The 13151-nt window shown below is 40.0% G+C and overlaps 1 pseudogene; it reads right to left on the bottom strand.

Annotated features, from left to right (window-relative positions):
* Positions 1–3791: 3791 nt before the first annotated feature.
* On the bottom strand, positions 3792–7129 carry LOC127767198 (uncharacterized; annotated as a pseudogene).
* Positions 7130–13151: the final 6022 nt, after the last annotated feature.

Here is a 13151-nt window from a genome sequence, read left to right as displayed (position 1 = left end):
TATGTCCAGGGGAAATTAGCAAATGTGGTTTGCTAATTCGCTCATGGTTCGTACCTAAAACATGCTGATGTTGACGAAAATTCCGCACTCGGCCAATGGTATCAGATCTTTGCTGGCACGGACCCGATGGTGTCGGATCTTTGTTGGCACGAACTAAGGCGACGAACACAACGACCTGGGAAGTCTGCTTAGCTCCAGTGCAGGTCCAAAATATTGATGAGATGCACGCGTGCTATTCAGTTTGATCCTGCAACTGACAAGATATATAAATTGAAGATCATAGAGCCGATCGGCTGATAAGCCGATATTGTAATTCCAGCCTATGCCGATACTAGCTGATGTTGATTGGGTTTTGGGCAATCGGCTATATGTCCAATGTAGATAATGATACAAAGGCAATCGACTGACGATAATAAAACAACAATATAATCCAATAGAAACCAATCGGCTAATGATGTGATAGGATAAGTGATCCGATGGTTAAAACACACACGGGCTGGAGGTCCGATGTCATTAAATACAAATAATTAGATAAACAATAAAACAATTGTTATCATTGGCTAAATCCAACTTGTATGTAATCGTTATAAGCCGATACGACATTCAGATAACTCATCGCTGAAACCCCGATCAAAAAGCAGGCTAGGGATTATGGTTCTAAGCATGACTAGGGTTGATGCAGTGAAAAGTATGAAAAGAAACACAATATCTAGACAATCAAGCCTTTGATTGATTTTTAGGGTGGTGGATATCTTAGTTAATCTAATCTAGCAAGATAATTTAGCCAATATCAGCATAAACTCTAAAATGAATCTCAGCCGATATGATCAAATTAAGATGCTAAGCTAGATTAACTAAGATATATGATAAACATGTAGGCAAATATATCAACTGAACCAGAGCGATCCAAGAGGTCAAAATGATGCACCGCCTTGAACAACACCAATGTAACCGATACGATTGCCAGGGCTGACGGAATGTAGGACTTACCCATTCGTCGGAGATCGAAGTCGACGCAGCCCCATGTCAGGTACCAAGTTCCGCCGGTGATAAGTAAAAAGACCTCGAAAAAGAGGGTGGCGATGTGCCGAGAGTAGTTTTATTGATCGAGATATAGTTTACAATACCTCGGGTGTACATATTTGTACTCATGGGTAGATAGTAGTCCTTCTTGAACAAGAAATAAACTTTCCTAAAGATAAAAGGAAAATATAAAGTCCTTATCGGACACTAAACACACGTTCCTAAAGATAACAGAAAACTAATAGACTCTTCCTAATTAGTTGATAAATTGCCATGCCGCATCCTCCTTGAACTCAGTCTCCGTTGGATAATCTTCCTTTATTCGATTAATTTCCTTAACCGAATCTACCAAGAATCCAACTATTGGCGACTTGATAATTCCCATCGGTCGATTCCAAGACGCTGAAGTCGATAGTGACTCTAAGCCGATGATGACTTCGGAGCTTACCAAATTTTGATGTTAACAGCTCCATAACATGAGTGATCCAATTCTAGAGTAAGCTATGAATAATTCATGCCAAACTTGGGTATTAGATGAGCTAGACTTTAATACAACTCTGCACCACAAAAATCTACTTGCCAGCGTAAGTTACTGGCCACGCATTTTGTAATCATACTCCATGTTGAACGCATCGGAATGCATTTTGCCACCATAGGTTGCCTTCTTAAACATATGGCATGGGATGGCTAATGCACATCTATCCGGAATCAATTTTGAGTTTGAATGGCACTGAGTGAGCATTAATCCATGGAGAGTACATATGGCTAAAGGTCACACACACTCTCCATGTGAGCCACGTCGACGTCTTCGAAGTTCAAGTTGTTGGTGGTGAAGGTAATGAAAGTTTTAGTGATATTGCCAATTAAATTAGCTCAGTGTTATCTCTGCTGACAAAGTTACAATTACCTTTTTGCAAGGGGTGAAATTCATCTTCAGCAAAATTGACATTCAAAACCCTGACAATGAATATTCGTTTTGCATAAAGCTCAACAAAGGTAGATGCAACCGTGAGTTATAACTGTGTAATATCCATAGAATTATACTACTGCCTAATTCATATTATTATAGTCTTTGGTGAAAGTATTGTTGTTAATGCCTTCTTTTGTGTTGATAATAGTACTTGAATGTACTCCATTTCTGAAAGATTCCGAAGATTTGGTGAAGGATCTAAACTGCAGTAATGATCTATTCATGTTTGTGAGAATCATGAGAAAGAGGTTCTAGGCTGCTGCGATCAACGGTACTGCACTTTGCATGTTTTCATTATAAATATGCGTTGAGTTCCTTTTCCCCGAACTAGCAGTTAAAGTGGTTTTCCTTAGAGTAATCACGTGAGGTCGTAACACATGATCAGTGCATGTATTTACCAAAATTACCACCTCTCTCTTAAAACCACTACAACAAGTCCTACTGGTACCACATCTCTTTCTAGAGAAATGAACCCCTTATCCCTATATCCATGAGTCACGATAAACCTCTTAACTTTAGGAAATTTTAATCAGCTAAATGCAGGGAGCCCAACAAAATACAAAGGTTCCATACGGGAAGATAAACAATTAATTCTCCATTTCCCAAAGTCAAATGGACACATATCTAGCTAACAATTAGATCAATATTAATTGTCATTGCATGATGAGAGGTTGTCTAGCTTTCCAGGTTTTTGGATCAAACGTATTTTTTTTCATGGTTCCATTGAAAAGTTGTAAGATGCCAATGAACCGGTTGTCCCATTTTCATCTTACTTTTGGTGTTGTCTACAGGGCTTCTTCCTGCTAGCTCATTTTGTCCAGACACATCGTCATCCATACCAGATTCATCACCACCGACTTTATCAAGTGATACGAACATGAAAGTACCACTACCACCAGCCGAAGTCATTCGCGAAGTAGGGCGAAAAATCAAGATAATCCTACTAAAAGAGGAGCCCATCCTAGTAATTTGCTATCTAGCTCTCGTCGCTCTCCACGTGGATATTAAAATACACAAAATTGGTCCGGTCAACTTGAAATTTTCTAACCATAGATGGATCATGCATTACACAGGTGAAACTTTAATTTTCTTTACCATGGCATATAAGAGTATCAGTTCACCTTCACGAATAATCCACATCGGCTCTAGGAAACAGAGTCAAGCCAAGCCATTTATGCATAAGCCTCAACTTGCGAGTTTTCATGTCTAACGTTTGACCGTCCATCTTATTTGAAAAAAATTATGAAAAATTAAAAAAATAGTCACACAACAAGTACTACTCATGTTTTATCATCTAATAACAATAAAAATACTTGTCATAAATATTTTTTAAATAAGACGGACGGTCAAACGTTAGACACGGAAAACCACAACTGTACTTATATTAGAACGGTGGTAGTAGTTGGGAACATAAGATTAAATAAATTAATAATCAAAGTATGCCATTACAGACCGTGTAAGAAAAATATAGACCTTATACTTTGAGACGGAGGAAATAATTATTGTATTCAAAATAACATCCAGTAAACTATAACAATACATTTATTGCCAGCTTATTTTGGTAGCTTCCAAACCTCTTACCAATGCATGTAGATGTATACGTATATAATAGCAATCAGACGCTTGAAATGTGACATGCATGTACTATTAGCTAGTATAGACCCTAGCTAACAATACTTTATTACACTAGTAATGCATCATGCATAAACGAGAGCGACATGCATGTTGATCGTGTAGTAGTACATGCAAATATTAAGGAGATGGATGTAATTTGATGGTGAGCTCGATTGATCTCTCTCTACATCACTTCAATTTGAGAGTTTCGAGGACATCCAGGTCCACCATAGTAGATGTAAGTGCCCCAGCTGGTGGTACTGGACGAACCAGCGATAACGTTATAGTAATTGGGCAGCGGAGCTATCAAGCCCACACCTTTTGGTGGTTTGAGATGGTTGGAGGAATCAACAACTTGGATTGCTCTGCTGTAGGTGGCCTTGCCGAACCCTTCCTTAGGGAAATGTCCACTGCCCATGGGTGTCGTAATTCGAGGCGAATACACCTCCCCGCCCCATTCCACGGTGTCAGCAACGCCTGTCCGCAAGCGGGTTAAGATGGACGATGGCCAGTAGCCCACATATTTGCCTTGCACTTGCAACCACCAATTACCCCTTGTTGGGTCCTGCGAATTAATTAATTTACTTACTGAGATGATTTAAGTCGGCAATTAAGATTATATCTATATATATATATGATCAGGGAATTAATATAGTCAGTTAGTTTAATTAAGATTATTTATTTATAGGGTGCATGGACAAACTTTTCCAACAGATTAGATAGGGGCAAGAAACAAGAAAACTAAACAAAGAATTACACCTGCCGAATCATGTCCAAGACACACAACCACAGACTTATTCAGTTATCTCCAGAAGCTAGCTAACACAGAATCAAATGGTGTCGTATGATCGGCTCAAATGGTGTCGCATACATTTTTAAGTTCTTCAGTAAAATTATATTATATATATATTATATATATAGTATATACAGGAGCAAGATATATATTATATTAATATTGTTATTTACGCAAGGGGATAACAAGAATAATTTTCCTAGCAGCAGTATATATAAATATTTCCTCGCAGAAACTGATTATATATTAAGATTATACATCTGAACATTTCTTCAAATGGCTAACTTAACGGTCCTGCATTTGCATCAAATCTTAATCTATTACGTGCGTGCATAGTGACAACTGTGTGGCTCTAGCTTACTCCCTCCATCATAAAAAAACCCAACCTAGGCAAGGATAAGGATACTACATAGTACAACGAATCTGGACATGAGCGCATGTTCAGATTCGTTGTACAATGTAGTGTCCCATCCTTGTCTAGGATGGCTTTTTTTTTAGGGACAGAGGGAGTAAGCTAGAGCAACAGTTAGTTGTGGCTTCAACTCAAGTTTGAACTAAAGGTGCATTGAGGCAGAACAAGAAGTAGCTAGATGACACAAATTCTCCGTGCCCATTCATGAAGAATTTGATTCTGTATATATGCTTTGAATGTTGAAGAGCTTAATCTATGTGTACGTTTTACCTTCCAAACTAAATAATCATAGACATATTGTGTGCCACCATAGATAGAGACAGGGGATATGCTACCACCGATGACGAACTGTGGGTTTGTCTGGATGAACCCTGAGCACGCTAGATTGTAACATCCTGTTCTGTTATATGCATCACGCTACAATATATATTCCACATCAATGAAATTAATTAGTACATTTATTCCATTAATTAATTCCCCATTGTAATAGAACCGGGGTGAAATATTAATTGTAAAAAGGAATATATGTGATGTTTATATATCTTACAGTCTAGTAGATGAAGAGTCTAGTTTTGTCATCCCCATACATAGCTGGGTACACCTGAAACATTAATGTAGATAACTTAGAGCCATCACCGTAAGAGAATGCACAACCATTGCAAAATTAATGCATAGGACTCGTACAACATATTGTATGTTATTAGCATATAGATATCCATAACACTTGCCACTTATTGAGATTATGTAGTCACATTAATCATGAAAGTTATCTTCATTGCTTTCCACCGTTGTTGTGGCTGCTGCCACTCTTGAAGCCCATTGTCATCACTCGGAGAGGCAAGGAGGTTGGACAAGAGTGGGAGATCGATGAAGAGAGGAGTTGAAGTGGGAGAGAGGTGAGGATAAGTACTTAGTGGTGTGCGATGGAAAGGATACTGTTACTGTTACTCCTCTCTGATGCACTTAGAGCGAGTAAAATAAGTGACATAAGCAGGCTTCAAAAATTGCCACATCACATTTATGCTTATGTGGAGGTGAGAGAAGAAAAGCAGGCTATAAATTTGTGGTCAGCTGCAGCATAGACTCCAAGCTAGATATTGTATGCGTAGAAGAGATGAGCTATATGTTAATTGTGTAGTATATGTTTATGTGTAACTATTGTACAACTTGGCTCTATGTTGGCTCTTGATCGAGATGGAAAGATTTTGAAGCTAGCAACTAGCTCTTCTATTGATCTTGCTTTTAAGATCACACGTACCTGCCATCCCGCTTCAATGGTATTAAGGTCCTTGTTAGCATAGGAGCCCGCTGTGATCCATAGCTGGGCCAGGCTGAAATCCCTGGATGTCGCAATCTTTGGTTTCCACACATTGATGGTCACTTTGGTTCCGTAGTACTTGGCATCCCCAGTTGCATATGCTACACCGTACTGTTTATTGGGAGATTAAATAAGAAAATTTATTTTGAAAATAATAATAATAATAATAATAATAATAATAATAATAATAATAATAAATCAAGGAAGATAAATAAGCTAGTTGTAATATATATGAGCTGAGGGTGGTACTATACGTGGTGGCCATCTGTGACACCAGCCAAGTGAGAGTGAGGGCTCCCGTTGTGCGTCTTCTTGCCAAATGTTGTAACGGAGGTGGCCCTCATGACATCCTCCTCCTTGGTCCTTCGTATTGGTATGGTGTTGTCAGGACACTTTTCGCCATTCTGATTCCATGTTTGGGTGAATGGATGTGCTGCTTCATCATACATGCCACTTGGCAGGATAGAAGGTCGCATCTGAAACCGACATTATTCGTACGTGGAGATATCGTGCATCCACTATATTAGTGGTGTAGAGTGAAATTATGTATGCAGTTAGGGCGGGCAATATATATATAATATAATTCACCTGGATTGTATGGTTCTTGAGGAGAGGATGATCGAATGCAGGCTGTCTGGAGATGTGCACACAGTCTATAGTATCTCCATCTGGGCTCTGCGGTTAATTATTTATCATATATAATCAGTATTAATTAGTATAGTTTTCAACTAGATGAGAAATCGCATATGTAGGTCTATTGTATTCCACACGAAATACTCACTCTATATGTGAAATGCAAAATGAAATATACATATTCGTAGGTACCTGAAAGGTTGCGAGAGGAGGCTTGTTGAGGCGCTTGAGGAGGCTCCGCACCTGTCGCCGCCCCAAAGAAGTAGACGAAGTAGCTTCCGATGGCGAGAAGAGAGCCACCAGGAGGAGGAGCGCCACCACCACCAAGCACGCTCCACCGCGCCTCCACGTCCTCGCTGCTGCCATTGGTATCTGCTGCTTAAAGCTAAGTTTCTTCGATCTCGCTCGCTGCAGTGCTTGCAGCTGATGCTTGCTTCTTCGATCTCAGATAGATGCCCTTTTATAGGCCGGCCGCGCGCGATATGATATGACGGAGAGGCCGAACGGCTGGCTGAGAGAGACGTACGTACACAATATGTACATGCATGCATGTTTAATTCGCAAATTAACGTAGCAAAAACGTACAAACTGCTATTACCTCCATACATGACGCCGTTGACTTTTTTTTCTAACATTTGACCATTCGTTTTATTAAAAAAAATATGTAATTATCATTTATTTTATTGTGACTTGATTCGTCATCAAATGTTCTTTAAGTATGATATAAATATTTTCATATTTGCACAAAAATTTTGAATAAAACGAATGGTCAAACGTTGGTCAAAAAGTTAACGGTGTCATACATTAAAATACGGAGGGAGTACTAGCTAGCTAGTAAGTTGTTTACACAGAACTACGTACATACCATTGCGAAAATAAAGTCTCGATCTAATTAAACTTCGTCTAGTTTGCATCACAACTGGAATCTTGATGGCGGTGCAGTCGATTTCGAGGGCGGGAATTCTATTTGATTAATTTTCACCTTAATTAATTTCGACAAGTAGTAATTGACCATGCATATCATATACGTATATCAATTAATCCCGTCAGCTAGCTAAGATATGATTAGCAGAGTTCAGCAGGTCATCACATAAATTAATTAATGTGCTAGTGTGGAGTAAAGGAGTTCCCAACGTACCTAATTTACGAATCCCGACACCCCTCCTCCGTTAGGCCCTGTTCGGTTAATTCATAGAGAAAGGAATTAAAGAAGATTTAATTTACACCCTACTGTGGTGTGAAATTATTTCTCCTCAATCCCCTCTCAATCCCCTTTAATCTTGTTCAATCTTCTCAATCGAATAATGACTTAGCAGTTTAGCTAGCACGGTAATTAAGGTGGTTGAAAATAACCGGCAAGCATATATATGCGGCAAGGCGAGCATGATTCGTTACTAATTAATGCCTCTAGCCTCTTTGACATGCCACTGGTACCTTTGACATCTCCCCCTCTTCAGACCGCACCTAGCTACCACCCATAGTATGTCATCACTTCTCCAAGTTGTAATTATTTTCAATGTATATATGCAAAGTACGACTACGATCACCATTCTGAAATACACAAACACAAACAAAAAACATATCCTCCTTGCATTGCTTGAAGACTACTACTACTGAAATATACTTATATTGTCATATTTAATCGAGGTCTACTACATAAACAAAAGTTTTTCCACCAATAATTCCAAGCATATGACATTCTCGTTAATGCATGGATGATCACTACTACAAATATGACTATTCCGGACAACCCCTTTAATTTTACGGGTGGACTAAAAGACGATCCGCCTATAAAAAAGATTTAGGAGGTATCCAGTAAAGGCCCGTCTCTTAAGAGCAACAGGGCATTGGCGGACCTGCCCGGCCGGTGAGCTCGATGGGCCGACTGGCACCGCACACTGCAGCAAGGGGTGGGAGAAGAGAGAGAGGAGGTGGGGTTGAGTAAGAGAGGGAGAGAGAGTTGGGAGGACAGAGATAGAGAGGGTAGAGACTAAAATGTGATATGGGGATCTCACCTTGTTTTTTTAAATAATACTGACTGGACTGCTACATATGGGATCAAAATTACTCTTGAATGAGTCAGAGGGGGGGGAGGGGGGAGGGTTATTTATCCAATTTGAATAGTTGAGAGTGTAAAATATATAGTATTCGAGTTTAGGGGAGTAATTCGATTGATCATAATAGTTTAGTGGGTAATTCGTTTTATTCCCTTCTATTTGCACCAATTTCACAATTAGTACTAGTAGTTGACCATGCATACCAATCCCGTCAGCTAAGATTGATTAGCAGTGTGTTAGCAGGTCATTAGATAAATATTGTGCTAGCTAGTGGAGTACTAAGTACTAACGAGTTTCCCAACACGCACTAACTACTTACTCTATGAATTAAAATTATTTGTACCGGCAACCATTTTCCATTAGATAGGACAGGTCCAGCTCATACCGCCCATAGTGTGCCAGCATCACTTATACAAGTTGTAATTATATATTTTGAAAACATAAGAACTACGATCACCATTTTGGAATGCACAAATACAAACCAAAATATATCATATAGGCCATCGATATGAATCGCTAAAATATATCTCAATCTCTATTACAGTAGGTTCACAAAGGAAGGATAACTTACTGAGAACATGTTGGAATTAATAGATGGGCTAAGGCCCATTCCAAGATTAATTCTTTAGAAAATCACAAAAGCCCACCTCATGGGATGGCATGCATGTGGAGTTTAGTACCACCTTGCTTATTCTAGGAGAGGGGGATCTCCTTAAAAGGGAGGATGCTCTCCTAGCCACTTGAAGCATGTGTGGTGGAGAGAAGAGGGGGAACACGAGCGTGCGCTCACTCGCCTGGCAGGTGGCGCGCGTGCACGACGAACGCGTCGAATGGTCCGCAAAATTGACTCTTCACCCTTGTGCAGATGTAGCCTCCTTTTGCAGTTTTGTTTTGTTGTGGGAAATTCGGATTTGTTTTGTTTTGGAAACATTACGAACGCGTCGAATGGTCCGCAAAATTGGCTCTTCACCCTTGCACAGATGTAGCCTCATTTTGCAGTTTTGTTTTGCTGCGGGAAATTCGGATTTGTTTTGTTTTGGAAACATTCCAAAAAATCCAGTGCGTGAAAACGGCATGGAGTCCGGATAAGTTACACGCGACTTATCCGGTTCGGTTACGCGGAGTGGAGATCGTGCGGGCGCCCTGATCAAGCAACCTATCTCTATATATACCGAGCCGCCGTCTTCACACAACACACGCGAAATCAATCTAGGGTTTGCCTCCTACTCTGTACTGCGCCGTCGCTCGTAGACTACTCCATCCCGCTTACCGACGTGCATCGGCGATCGGGAGAGCAGGTCTCCGAAACCTCTGCCTTCGATGTCCTGAACAGGGAGAAGGCAGCAATAAGGTATTTGGGAAGCGCTTCGCGCGACTGCTCCCTGTTCGTCCGCGATGGCTCGTCTTCCTCTCCGCTCGCGTACTGCGCGCCTTCGTCGACGCCCGCAACCGCAAGTAGTTCCTGCCGAGCAACCGGTCTTTCCGCCACCTCGGTATGTGTTCGACATGTTGCGCATATTTGATCTGTTCATGTTTTACTACTTAGTTTACATGTGTAGATCTAATGATGCGTTCATGCTAGTTTACATCTGCAATGTCATGATTTATTTATGGAATAAATTAAATCATTATGTGTTTATAATTTCAACAGAACAATAGATAACTACTCCCTCCGTTTCAGAATGTAAGTCATTCTACCATTTCCCATAGTCATATTGATGTTAATAAATCTAGACATATATATCTATCTTGATTCATTAACATCAATATGAAGAAATGCTAGAAAGACTTATATTGTGAAACGGAGGAAGTAGCTTTATACCTGACCAAGGTTCAATATGACCCAACGATGGGGAGAAAGGCACCGGACCTTGAAGAGTTCATCTCAATGTCTGAACGACCGCACAAACACAATGCAGGACTAATGCACAGAAAAGACCGGAAAGCCAAGAGCACGAATTAGAGGATCCTAGAAGGATCTCTTCACAAGTTCACGAAGAACAAGGAAGAACAAGGGTTAATTTCTAAGGCACTGAACAACTCGGCTATAAAACCATATAGATTTTTAATTCATCATATGATTTAAATGCTTTATACAGTAGCATATATAGATGATACTTATATTAAGAACAACCCTTCTAGATAGGTATGAACTGAAGTCACCACGTTTGGAGGTAAAAGGCCAACTGGTGAAGCATTCAAGAAGTGTCCTTCGGTTCTCGCATGTCTTCTCGCCTTATGCGCGTCTTCAGTAATTGGGTCATAACTCCTTTTTGCGAATTCCAAATGATGCTCCATTTGTTGCTTTGAAAAGTAGACTTGATAAGCTTTCCAACCATGTATATTTGAGGCTTGCGCTTGATAATTAAGCTTCTCCATTTGCACCCTGGAACATGATAGATTGGTACAGACTTGCGCTTGAATTTAAGGCTCTTAAAGTGTAACCCCGAGTCTTGCGTGTGTAACTCTCCTCATCTTGAACAATAGTTTTGGTGTTCTTCGTGTAACACTCCATGTCCTCCATCTGACCCAATGGAGTAGCCTCATGTGTAAACCTGAGTAAGAGTAGAGTACACGACTTAGGTAGTATATAATTCTCATCAATATTTGAAATTTGACCTAGAGAGGAAAGCATTCACCTCTTGTTGGAGTTTCTTAGCACGACTGCGCATAACCAGTACTTCATAAGCATGTGCGCTTATCAGCTTGGTTACTTGTGGCTGGTCCTGCACTTGTTTTTTAATGTGTAAACGATGTTCGACTTCTTGTAATATGTGGCGGTAACTGATGCATCCGGTGTAACCAAGGACCGTGGATTACATATGGCTGGGATGTCCTCATCAATATGCTTGCATTTCTTGAAGAGTACTACTGAAATATACTATATTGTCAATTTAGTTGAGGTCTATTGGGTAAAGAAAAGTTGTTTCACAAATAATTTGAAGCGTGTGACATTCTTCTTGATGGTATCACTATTAGTACTTAATTAAGCAGTAAAAGCTTTGACCTTAGCAAATGAACCTATTGACAATGTCCAGAATCTTTAACAAACAGGGGTTTCATATTCTCAAATCCAGATAGCTAGCCCTCTGATGTGTTAGGTGGAGTTAGAGGCATGTCCTAGGCGGGAAACTATTTTAATCCCTCGAGGGGATATCCCCTCGTTCTTTGCATGCCACTCAAATGGTTATGAAAAAAATTGAAAAAAATTGAAATGGTGTATTAACATGTGATATAACACTCCGCAAACATGCAAGTTCAAATTCAACTTGTACATCTCGTAACGAAAAAAAAACAAATTAAACCGCAGCTAGTTAACATATATTCAGAGTCAAATTAGTTTTTTTCGTTGCGAGATGTAGAAGTTGAATTTTTTTGTAACCATTTGAGTGGTATGCAAACAACAAGGAGATATCCCCTCGAGGGATCAAAATCCTCTTCCTGTCCTAGGCAGCGACTATCCTCCACAATTGGCCTACCGACGTCCTCATCCACTTCGTCTTCACCTCCCCAATTCCATTTTCAAAATTGTAAATGAAAAAGGTAGACATGGAAGTGTGGATTCAATCTTGTGTGCCCTATCAAGTTTAATTAGTAATAAAAATCCTGTCACAGCAGTTAATGGAAGGAAACATGGTTTTTTACCGTCACAATAGGTTTGATTCACAATTTGTGCAATTAAAGTACTGACCTTGAGGAGGTGGTCTGGACAAATATTTAGTAGTTTTCATGTTTGAGCAACTGAGAGTTACAAAAGATTTCCCTTTTATCCTCTCTCTCCATTTCCCCTGTTATCGCATGTCCTCCCCGAGCTAGCATCTGAGCTCATCCATAGCTACCAAGATGAACAAATATATGAGCTACATCCATTTTCCACTATACATCAGCCCAGTGACCATCAAGTGACCATGCAAGCTGAAAGGAAGAAAGCAGTAGAGAGTACTTCCTCCGTTTCATATTATAAGACTTTCTAGCATTGCCCGCATTCATATATATGTTACATTAACATATATATGAATGCGGGCAATGCTAGAAAGTCTTATAACCTGAAACAGAGGTAGTAATATATACGTACGGTACATATATACTAGCTACTACTCCACTCGAGCTATCTGATTTTTGTAGAGAAAGATGGAAAAAAAATAGAATATCAGATGCTCGTGATGTAGCTCAGGGGTAGAATGAAAAGGTCACTGGACTTGGTTGGAGCCGAGCTAGTCCTCCGGCGACCGGCGTTGAGCTCGCTCGTCTGGCGCACAACTGTTTAGTGGATGGAATCTATGGCACCAAGATCATAACACCTTAAACTCAACTGCTCAACCCAAACTATA

This window comes from Oryza glaberrima, chromosome 1 (assembly GCF_000147395.1).
Source record: "Oryza glaberrima chromosome 1, OglaRS2, whole genome shotgun sequence".
Classification (NCBI taxonomy): Eukaryota; Viridiplantae; Streptophyta; class Magnoliopsida; order Poales; family Poaceae; genus Oryza; species Oryza glaberrima.
Note: the sequence above shows the minus strand (reverse complement) of the source record. Positions and strands in the feature narration are given on the sequence as shown.